At 49.6% G+C, this 11,943-nt stretch overlaps 1 protein-coding gene across 1 annotated transcript in view; it reads left to right on the top strand.

Moving 5' to 3' along the window:
- Window positions 1-224: 224 nt before the first annotated feature.
- Atp10b (ATPase phospholipid transporting 10B (putative)) overlaps window positions 225-11,943 on the top strand; it is a 143,239-nt gene continuing 131,520 nt past the window's right edge. The window contains exon 1 of the mRNA XM_069993949.1: window positions 225-435. The gene's annotated coding sequence lies outside the window, so the exon portion shown is untranslated. The remainder of the gene's footprint in view (window positions 436-11,943) is intronic.

The raw sequence follows: 11,943 nt of genomic DNA, 5'->3' as shown, positions 1-11,943 counted from the left end.
TCCTCCTCACATTCCCGGGACCCAATCTGACCTCTTCCGGCAGGCCCTGAGCAGGTCAGGCCTGTCCTTCCAGGAGCCAAGAAGGGAGAAAAAAAAAAGGTGGAGGGTGGAGGGTGGTGTGTGGAGGGTGGAGGTTGCAGGGCTTGGAACCCAGCCTGGATGGAATGGGGAGGGCGGGATTGAGCAAGGTTTTGCAGCAGACCGAGGGGAAATCAGGGAGGAGGGACTGTGTTCAGGTGTGTGCAGTTAAAAGCTGAGCTAGAGCTGCCTGGAGCTGTCTGCTCGGCCACAGATAAGAAAGGAAGCTGCCCCTGGGCTTTCTGAGGGGGAAACTGAGGTAGAAGCATCTGGATCGTCCCCTTGAGCGAGGGACCCACCCACCAGAAGGAGGACACCCTGGCTAATCGTGTGGACCTTGTGCCCAGGAGAAAGGAGGTAAGCACGCTGCTAGAAGCCAAGGCTGTAGGGTGATCTTTCTTCCTCTGCTACTTGCCACCATTTGCTAGCCTGGGATAGGCATACTGATTCAAAGAGAGACTTTAAACCTGCCCTCCACCTCAGGACTCTAGGTCATGGGGCGAGAGCCAGCCATCAGTAACTTCAGCCTAGAAAAACCCCCTTCTGAGCCACCGATGGAGGAAGCTAGCCCGTGGCCCAGGCCGCCAGGCCCAAGGCCTGCAGGTGATTGGCTTAGGAGAGCACCTGTTGCTCTATTATAGTGATGTGCACCGCACCCCATGCTGCCTGCAGGTAGTCTCTGCCGCTGCTACCTGACTTCTCCATCTGGGGAGCTGATTGTGTATGGACAAGGGGTCTCTACACAAGGTTGGTGAAGATAACTGCATGGGGCTTTGAAAAACAGGAAGGGGTGGAGAATACAGCTAAGCAACTGTTTTTAGGATGATGCCTAATTAAAAACAACCGTGGTAAAAGTCGGTGATAGCATTCACAAAGCATGGTGGGAGGTCCTTTCATCTCAGCCGCTGTGGAGACAGCTGCTCATCATTACCTCTCACTGCTGGTGGGAGGGTAAGGGCATGGGAGGGGAACTGATCCCCCAGCCCGTGCATTGAGGAGGCTGTGGTTAAAGGGGTCTTTGGGGAGGGATTCAGCTGGGGAGGAACAAGCTGGGATTGGAAGGCACCTTTCTCCAGGCAGAATAGATGACCCCCAAGCCTCACTCTTGCTGTGGGAGACACTACTCCCCCGGTCCCTCCAGTCCACATGAGACCTTCCACAATGCCAGGAAGAACTCAGAGTCCCTGGTGGCTCAGGAAGGGAACGTGCAAAGGCCCGGAGGTGGTGAACTTATTTGGCAGAGGAAGGGAGATTGTGGCTGGGATGCTGGCCCAGCCCCTTGGCCATGGAGAACTCGATCTCACCTTCAAAGCCGGGGAGCAGCTCCCTGGACTTGTCCTGGAATGGGCTTTCTCTCTCCCACTGGCTTTCAGCTCAGCCATGGCCTCTGGCGGAAGCTTTCCTGGACCAGGGCATCCAACACCCCACTCTCTGATCGCATCTAGGGTTTTCCCCGAGGCTTGTCACCAGTTGATGAGCCTGCCTTGCTTGCATCTCCCAAGTCAGGACAGAAGTCCATGAAGATGGCCCCTAAGTCATCTCTGGACACCACCAGAACCCAAGGCTGAGCAGAGTCCCTGGGCACCGGGGCTCAGGGAACCCATGAGGAATGGAGAGGAAATGGGGGGCTGTGGAGCCTCACCCACTCACGAGGAAGCAAACGCGACCCTGTCAGAACTGAAAGCAAAGGGCGGCTGGCCTCGGGGCTGGGTTGGTTATCTGAGACCCCACTGCGCACCGGAGGACGGCTTCTGCGGGCCACTCGATTGTCCCACAAGCCACCGGTGGCCCCTAGACATGCGATGCGACCGTGATCTGGAAAGACCTCCCCGTGCCCTGGGACCCCACCGACCGCTTTATCAGAATGCCCAGGATGCTTTGCTCTTTTGGAGCATGGGTTTGCTGTTGAGAATGGGACAAAGCAGAGAGTGGGGGTGGGGGCTCCTGCAGCATCTCCTGGCGCTCCAGTGTGGGGTGGCAGGGGAGTCATCACCCCAGAAGCCGGGAGAGGGGGGCGAGGTACACGTGTGACACAGCCCCTCTGCAGAGAACTTTGCAGAGCATGCAGCCTCTCACAAGCACCCGGCCTGCAGGCAATGGAAAAACCAAGATGCACACAAACGTGTGTGTGTGTGTGTGTGTGTGTGTGTGTGTGTGTGTGTGTGCGTGCGTGTGTGTGTGTGTGTGTGTGTGTGTGTGTGTTTGGGAGGATTTTTCCCTTGCAGAAAATCCACGATTCCCACACACACACCCCAAATTAAATTATTCAGGGTAAGAGGAGAGACTTCTTTGCAAGCTTCCTCTTCCCAGACAACTAGCTCCAAATTGGCCCCGGAGCAAGCAGCCCAGTGCTCAGTCTCCTCCCGGCACACGCATGGTGTTTGGCATCAATACGCCTGCCACCGGCTTTTACATGTCCAGGTCTGCACGTCAAGCGTTCTGTTGTTCACGGCAAGGAGCATTCGGCCTCACTTTGGCCCAACTCGACTGAAGACGTCGGATCCATAGGTTGGATCTGTGGTTCTCCCGATTGTATTTTTCTAGTCCCTTGTGGTATATAATCTTCATGCGCAGATTCGTAGGAAATGGCTCTTCCAAAAGTAAATTGTTGAAATCGGAAGCCGAGGGAGAGATGTGATGATTTTTCCAGGGAGGTGAGCGGTGTTGTACCACGGAAAGAGAATTCCACTAAGTGTCTGGAGACCTGGGTGTGAATCTCGGTCCCACTTCTGCATTCGTTATTGTTGTTTGTGTGGGCAGCACTGGTGTTTGAAGTCGGGACTTTGTGCTCTCTTGCTTAAACCATACCTCCAGCCTTTTCCCTGCACGGATGATTCTTGCGATAAGGACTCTCTTCCTGGGTGTGTGCCCCGACTGTGGTCCTCCGGATTTAGATTTTCTGTCATCGTAAGGATGATGCATGCATACCACCGTATCCATCTTCTTCCATTGAGATGGAGTCTTGCTGACTTTGTTTTTGTTTTTTGTTGGTTTTTTTTTTTGCCTGGTCCTTGCTGGAGCTCCCAATCTCAGCTTCCCGTTTGGGTGCCAGGGGCAGGGCCTTCTCTCCCACCTAGAGGTCCAGAAGCGATCTCGTGAACTCTCTTACCCAGGCTAGTCTTGAACCTCCATCCTTCCCACACAGCCTCTTGAGCAGCCAGGCTCACAGGCATGAGCCACCTCCCCTGCACGGACCCTATTCCTTGATGATCCCTTTCCAACAGCTTGTGCCCTGATGGGTATCGGCGGCAGCTGCCGCTGTGAGGATTCACTGAGATGTTAGCTACGGTCTCGGAGATTCCTCATGTGTTCTGTGCCAGTTGTCTGTGGTTTTGGAAGGAGGCCATGCGGGATTTAGAATGAGCCAGGTTGCTAGGGCAGAGTGGAACCCAGATTTTACCCACCAGGAAGCGATCGATACCTTCTACCCTACGACCTGGAAATTCTTCTTTCGACACGATTTTGAGGCAACCAGATCTGACCTCTTCGTGGACCTCACCCCATAGGAAGATGCCCCTTGGAAAGTGTAGGGATGGATTTCACAATGGCGGCCTGTCTTGTTTGCCAAGAAGAAAAAGAAAATATTACCAAGGGTTTTCCCGTCTTCCACATTCCCTTGTGGCCTTTAGAAGGAAATGGATGGCTGTTTTCCTAAAGAAAACCAAACGGAGAGCCTTCTGGCCTGTTATCCCAGCTACTTAGGATGCAGAGATTAATCGAGAAAATTACAGTTAGGGGCGAGCTAAGGGCAAACAAATAGCAAGACTCCCGTCTCAACAACAGTAAGCCAGGCATGTGGTACATGTCTATAATCCCAGCTGCTGGCAATTACAGGTAGGAAGATCATGGTCTGTGCAAGCAACTCAAGGCTCTGCATGAAAAGTAGCTAAAAAGAATTACAGGATAAAAGGGATGGGGATGTGACTCAAGCGGTAGAGCACCTGCCTAGCAAGTGGGTACCACCCAAAAAGAAAGTACCACCAAAAAAGGAAAAATGAAGAAAGGGGGGGCGGGGAGGAAGCGATCCATCTCGCCTGGAGCATAGTCTATAGAACCAAATGGTTTCAGATTCCTGTGGAAGAATTGCCATGTTCTGTATCCTGTATTGGAGAACCATAACGTACTGCTAGTGACCATTTATTCATTACTACAATGGGGCAATGTAGGCTCTGTGTCCTTGGATCCATGTCTCCACCTCTCTGTGGTTCTGTGAGGATTGGGATAGACTCGGCCTTTCGGTCATGTGGGTTACACGCGCAGGAAGCTCCATGATCTCCTCCCACCACATCAGGCCAGACGAGCGGCTCACTCAACGGCCAGGTCCTCTGAGCTTGCCCTTGGCTTACCCCGTGACATCCTACTGCAGCTACACTCTCCAGAACTCCCCAGCTCCTGTGGGAGTCCCGGACACCAGCCAGCTTTCCCTCTCTACCCAGCCCCAGTCCCTGCGGGCTGGTGTTTTGAAAATGCCTCCAGGGTTTCACCAAACATGCCAGAACTTTCTCCTCTGTTCTGCAATCTTGCCCTGGGCAGGCAACCCTGATTAGCTTGGGGGAGAAAGTCTGCTCCCTTAAGTAATCAGATGCCCCCCCAACCCCCCCCCCCGGGCATAGCTTCTTCCAGCTCAGCGAAGCCTTTGCCCGCGGAAGCTGACGTGTGTGTGCGTGTGTGTGTGTGTGTGTGTGTGTGTGTGTGTGTGTGTGTGTGTGTGTGTGTGTGGTGTAAAACCTCACCAGTGTGCACCAGAGTTGGGCTGAGTGACAGAGGAAACGGGCCCTGAGCTCTGCCCTGGGCTGGTGAGAAATGGTTGCCCTGTGCTGTTAGTACACACACACACACACACACACACACACACACACACACACACACACACACACACACACACACACACACACACACACACACACACACACACACACACACACACACACACACACACACACACACACACACACACACACACACACACACACACACACACACACACACACACACACACACACACACACACACACAGAGCGTTGATATTGACACCAGCCCTGGCCTTGATTATACCACCTTCCCAACCCAGGAGAAGATCGACCAGGGTCAGGACGGCACAATCTGTGCCCAGCCTGCCGAGAGCGATCACCATACTAATAATTAATAACAGCTGGATTGCGTTGAGCAGTCCCTGCACACAGAGGCCACACTCTCAAGGGGATTCCAACCTGATCATCTAGAGAAGATAAAAGTAAGGCCCAGAAAGCCACAAGGCCAGAAGGGGCCATTCCAGGAGATAAACCCAACCCCGCGTGACTAAACACATGCTCTTCACCTCTGAACCACTCTGGGCTGAGATGGTCTGATAACACAGTACAGATTAGATTGGGGGAAAGAAACCCGTTCTACCAGCCTGGCAACCTTCTCAGACGTGGACAAACCTGCTTGGCCTGTTCCCAGGCACCCTTCCAGCAGGTTTCTAGCTGGTGGAGTTGTGTTTTTCTTCCCCCATACACACATTTTTTTATTAGCAGCAATTAGTTGTGCAAGAGGGTTTTACATGTCAGGTATGCATAGCATGGGCCTTGAGCAGACCCAATTCCAACCAGCTGCATTGTTCCATTTTCACACGCATATGTGATGAAGTTTGGCCTCATTTGCCCTCACCCCCTCCAGCAAGTACAGCACAAGACAAGGAATGTTTTCCATTCCTGTCCTTCAGAGTTTTTCCTTTGCCTCCTAATTTTTTTTGGGGGGGGGGGGGGAATGGGGGACTGAATAAATTCCTTTACTCCTTACCTGGACTTTTCTCCCATAGAACTGAGCACTTAAAAGTGAGTCCATTAAGCTGGGTGCCAGTGACTCACACCTGTAATCCTAGCTACTCAGGTGGCTAAGATCTGAGGATCGCAGTTCAAAGCCAGCCCAGGCAGGAAAGTCCCTGAGACTCTTATCTCCCACGAACCACCAGAAAACTGGAAGTAGCGCTGTAGCTCAAAGCGGTAGAGCGCTAGCCTTGAGCAAAAGAGCTCAGGGACAGCGCCCAGGCCTCGAGTTCAAACCCCACATCTGACCAAAAAAAAAAAGTGCATCCATAGGTAAATTTTATGTGTATTTCACTACAATGAAAAGAGTAAGGTTGCTCTTGAGGTTCCGTTGTGGAACTATCTTTAAGACAGGGTGGAAAGTGAAGGAGAAAGCAATACATTGTCATGCCTGAGGTTTTCAGAAGGGACACACATACGGCCCTCGGTTCCTACAGGCAAGGACCCTGTGGGAGGGTCATTTCCATCTGGAGAGGGAGAGAGAGTCCTGGAGCTTAGGAGTAGGGAAGGAGCAGGGGCTCAGCGTCCACTGCTTAGCACAGATACGTGTGCTGTGAACATGCATTACTCACGCTGATTCATTTGGTGGGGCAGGGGGAAGACCAAGATTTGAACTCAGGGGCCTCCCACTTGCTTGCCTTGCTGGCACTCTACCCCTTGGGCCACACCTCCAACCTGGCTTCTCGTTGGTTGTAGTGGAGATGGAATCTCTCAGCCTTTTCTGTCCAGGTTGGTCTCAAACCACGCTCCTCCAGATCTCAGTCTCCTGAGTAGCTAGGATTGCAGGCATAAGACCTGGGCATCTGGCTCTGCTACACAATGAGGGTTTTTTAATCCCTCAGAAAAATTGAAGGGGGGAAAAAAGCCATGTTATCAATGGTTTGCCTGACATCCTGAGCATGCGCAGTGCGGAGTGAAATCAACTTTGCAGGGGTGGAACTTGACCCTGGACGCGGATGTCATTGGGTCACCCAGAGATTTTAAATAGGACCAACTCTGCAACTACGTGATCGTGTTTCATTCAGCGTGAGTTCCACGCGCCTCTTCAAAACCTCCAAGAGGTTTTGATGTATTGGATTCCTAAACTGCTGTGCTAAACGGCACCTCCTCTGTACAACGACATAAAGATCATTTTATAAAGTAAAATAAAATAGAAACTTGTTACCTGCCCCATACCTAGGAGCATTCGCCGGGAAACTAGCTCTCTATGAATGAGGACTAGTTAATAGTGCGGTTTGTTTGAGCTGGGGGAAGAAGATCTTCTAATTTGCCAGCTCTGAACACATTTTTCTCCTTAGACCCAAACCATAGACTCCATCCCCAGTACTGCAATCACTAACACAATAACACCACAACAGACTTCACCATGCTACACCAAAGCCTGCACCAATGAAAGGTTCTTTAATGAGCAGTACAGCATACAGGGAGAGTCATGGAAAACTCCTGTTTGGGACCTAAAACGACACAGCTTTGCATGCTTCCCCAAGCCCCAAGTCGAGTGGGGTTGATTCCTGGCCCACAGTTCCATCAGACCCCAGTGCGATGTGCAGGAGAAGCCTGCACGCCACTGTCTCGGGGCTCATTACGATTTCCGCTGGAGCATCTCTTCTGCAAGATGATGCTGCCCTCACTGCGGTTGAAGCCCAGAGCTCCAGTGCTGTCTCCTCTCTCTCTCTCTCAACAAGCAGGAGGAGAAGAAGAGGGGGGAAAATACTGCAGTCTCTTAGCAAGTTATCTGACACATTTCTAAAATATAAGTGAAACCTCATTACATGGATGAGCAGCTTTCCATCAGCTCAGCCCTGGCTCTGATATGAATGTAATTGTGGTGAGCTGCAGAGTGGACAGGAAGGCCGGCATCATTAGGCGAAAGGAATGGCGGAAGGCAAACAGTGGTGCCTGGGAGGTGTGTGTGTGTGTGTGTGTGTGTGTGTGTGTGTGTGTGTGTGTGTGTGTGTGTGTGTGTGTGTGTGTGTGTGTGTGTGTGTGTGTGTGTGTGTGTGTGTGTGTGTGTGTGTGTGTGTGTGTGTGTGTGTGTGTGTGTGTGTGTGTGTGTGCGCGCGCGTGTGTGTGTGTGTGTTATTGTGTAGGTGTGACTGTGTGAATATGGACCTGCCATTAATGCTGCATTGATTCACCATGAAGAGTTCATCGACATTGTTCTGTTCCCTCCACCCTGACCTTCTTCCCTCTGTCCTTTTAGACCCTGTGTCCTCTCGGAGCTCACATTGATTACTAGTCAAGAAAGCCTTCTTACTCCATCCCTAGCCTCTGTCCCCTATTTCTATAGCTCCTATGAATCCTGTATGCATTTACTACATTTCTAATTCAAACCTGTATATATGCGCTCTCCCTCCCTCCCTCCCTCTCTCCCTCCCTCCCTCCCTCCCTCCCTCTCTCTCTCTCTCTCTCTCCCTCTCTCTGTCATTTCTCTTTTTTCTTTCTTTCTTCTTTTTCTCTTAGATAAGGTCTTGCTATGAAGCCCAGCTGATCTCAAACCCCAGCTTTGCTGAGTGCTGGGGTTTTAGGTGGACCCCCCCCCCAGGACCACAGGGACAGATTTGTGAGGCTTCTTCAATCTTCTCCTATAACTTCTTTGCCTGACGGTTCTATCACAGTCCTGAACATAGAAGAAAGCTTAGCCTGATGCATATTTACCTAACCAGGCACAGCATAAAAGCCTGCTTAATTTTCTTCTATACATATATTCATACATAAACGCACACATTGGTGCATATATATACCTTAAGTGGCAACCAGTTTGCATTTTATGAAGTGTTTTTTAAATTTTATGAAGTGTTTTTTATTTAAGTTTGCGAACTGATGCATACAAATGAAAACACTTGCCACGGGGTTCCATGAAATGTTTCAATTTACGTATCTGTTGTAGGATGTTTAAAGTAGACAGAACACATCTTTCTTCTCAAACATTTATCATTCTGGAGAAGTGTTTTACTGCTTTAGCCCAACCTGTCAAACAGTGAACAATCTGGCAATTAGCAAGTTCTGATAAATGATTGCTAATTAAATTTTATGACACAGAGTGGAGCCCATCTATCTTTGTGCTAAAAAGAAACTCAATATTTCTCTTTGAATTGCTGCAGATCTTTCACACAAGGTATATATTTATTTAAGCAATTTCCAGGGGGAGTTAGTTGTAGGAATTGCAATTTGCTGAGAGATTGGACTGGGTATTTCCATGGCAAATAATTCCATTTACATTACACTCCGGCCCAGTTACATTACATGCCCTGAATAACTCAGTACAAGACTTCCAATGGCATAAAAGGTAAAAGAATACAAAGAAACCATAAAGGAGACACAATCTGGACCTTGAATCTCTTCAGCTTTATCACTAGCATGCTTTCTTAGGAGACTGGAGGAGAGAAAGGAGTTGTGTCTCCAAATTCAGATGGGACCTCTGGGCCAGGAAGAGAGAAGGACGATGATTTTTGCATACTCTAATAGGACAGTAAGACCTAAATCAAATGGGGTAGAGCATTTTGAAAACTGTAGAGACCTAAACAAATGCTCATTTTTTTTTCAGTCAGTGAACATTTGCTGGCTATATAACTAGAACAAGTCACAAAACTGGCCAAGTCCCCATTTCCTGCAGTGTCCTTCCACTGGGATTGCAAATGAAGAAGATTTCGAGGGCGGTGCAGTCTGGCTGCAGGGACTTGTGCTGCTTTAGCTGAGAAACACAGCCAGCCTCATCCTAGAGACAGGAATGGGACCACGTTTCAGGGCCTAAGATCGACTTGTCAAGAGTCAAAAGGGGGCAGGGAGGAGAAGGGGCAAAGCCAGGAGAGAAATGGACAGAGGCAGAGTTGTAGAGGGCATTTGAACCTATAGCCCAAAGGCGGAGGGACTTGGTCAGGGTCACTGGGACACTCTTTAGTTTGAGGAATTCAATCTCCTGGCTCCCTGACCACTGGGGTTCCGCGTTACTGAGCCTCTGACAGCTGGTGGCGTCCATGTCTAACCGCAGAGGCCCTGATACTGTGCTGGTGATGACACTGTCCCTGAGAATGTTCTCCAGTGTACTATGTCCCTCTGGAAGAGGAGGACTACGTTCCTACCATGTAGCTGTTTTATAGACCAGAAAAAAAAAAAAAAGCCAGATGCTGGTGGCTCAAACCTGTAACCCTAGCTACTCAGGAGTTCAGGAGGCTGAGATCTGAGGATCACAGTTCAAAGCCAGCTCAAGCAAGAAAATCTGTGAGGGGCTGGGAAGGTGGCTCAGTGGTAGAGCGCTTGCCTTGCATGCCTGAGGCCCTGGATTCGATTCCAGAGCACCACATAAGCAAAAAGAAAAAAGCCGGAAGTGGCGTTGTGGCTCAAGTGGTAGAGCGCTAGCCTTGAGCTGAAGAGCTGAGGGACAGCGCCCAGGCCCAGAGTTCAGGCCCCATGAACAGACCCCCCCAAAAAAAAACAACAAAGAAAATCTGTGAGATTCTTTTCCAATGAACCACCAGAAAACTGGAAATGGAGCTGTGGCTCAACGTGGTAGAGCGCTAGCCTTGAGAAAACAAAAAAACAAAACAAAACTCAAGGACAGAGCTCAGGTTCTGAGTTCAAGTCCTATCACCGTACACAAAAAAGAAAGAGAAAAAATAGCAGTGACGTCCCAAGCCGTGTACGCCAATGTTAGTTAATATAGTTAAATAAGAAATAACCCAGGGAGGTATGTCTGCACCTCAACTCATCTGACAAGATCATAGGCCTTCTGTTCATTTCTGAACCTTGCACAACGTTTTGGCATATAGCAGATCCAATTGATATTTAATGTACCAAATACTTAACAAACTCAAGTTTAACTTATATTTGTGACTCAAGATGGTGTGAATATGAAATTCTGTCAGTGGAAACCATCCTTGGAATCTTGATCTTTTTCCTAGGTTAAAATAAGGAACACATGGGGCTGGGAAGGTGGCTCAGTGGTAGAGCGCTTGCCTTGTATGCCTGAGGCCCTGGGTTCGATTCCTCAGCGCCACATAAGCAAAAAGAAAAAAGCCGGAAATGGCGCTGTGGCTCAAGTGGTAGAGTGCTAGCCTTGAGCTGAAGAGCTGAGGGACAGCGCCCAGGCCCAGAGTTCAGGCCCCACGACCGGACCCAAAAAAAAAAAAAAATAAGGAACACATTCCTCTCTCTTCTCTCTCCCCTTCTCTCTTCTCTGTTTTCCTCTCTCTTCTCTTTCCTCTCCCCTCCTCTTTCCCTCCTCTCTCTCTCCCATGCTCTAATATACTGTTGCTGGATTAAGAAGCTTCATAGGTCAAATGTATTAAGTTGCATTTTTCAACATAAGATACCTTGAATTTCCAGTGGGTTCAGTGGCATCTAACACTGTGACAAACCGAGAATCATCTGCCTTGAATTAAGTTTAGATCATCATTCTTTGAGCAGAGGATGCCTGGTAAAGAAATAAGGAAGCTGGAGTTCAAACCCACAGACTGGGAGACAGAAGGGAGTGTAGGTTTGATGAGCCAGCAAAGGGCTGACCGGCAGCGTAAGAGAATAACAAGCAGCAAGCTGTACTGTCTGCTCCCTTAGCCACACAGCAACAGTGGGGATGAATAGGATAAAATTAGCGAAACCATTAGCATAATGATCCGCAGAATCTCCTCCTGCAGTGAGCGGGGAGGGAAGCCGAGGCTTCTGGCTCTGTGTTCCCTCCTTCTTCCCTCTTCTTCCCTCTTCTTCCCTCCTGTGTTCCTGCTGAGGACAAAGCAAGAGAGGCTCCCACAGGGGCTGGATTCAGGGGCGACTGTGAGAAGATCTCTGTGGGAAGGGTTCAGAAGAAGTATGAAGGAAAAAAAAAAAAAAAAGCAATGTCTGCTGATCCTAGTCCTGGGGAAGAAGATGAGCAGTTTTCCTTAGAAAGTCCTGAGATGGAGCGTTGATATTAGATCTTTAATGGTTCGAGTCCACATTCTTCCACTTATGAATCCAGTGGCTGGGAGACAGTGGACACTCTCTAAATAGTAGAGGAGGGCCTGCTCATCACTACCAGTTATTATCCTGTGTAACTTTTCTTTTTCTGGACTGTCGTAGAGCT

Source organism: Dipodomys merriami, unplaced genomic scaffold (genome assembly GCF_024711535.1).
Source record: "Dipodomys merriami isolate MVZ:Mamm:240054 unplaced genomic scaffold, mDipMer1.0.p SCAF_44, whole genome shotgun sequence".
Classification (NCBI taxonomy): Eukaryota; Metazoa; Chordata; class Mammalia; order Rodentia; family Heteromyidae; genus Dipodomys; species Dipodomys merriami.
The sequence above is the reverse complement of the archived record's forward strand: the minus strand, read 5'-3'. Positions and strand labels throughout refer to the sequence as shown.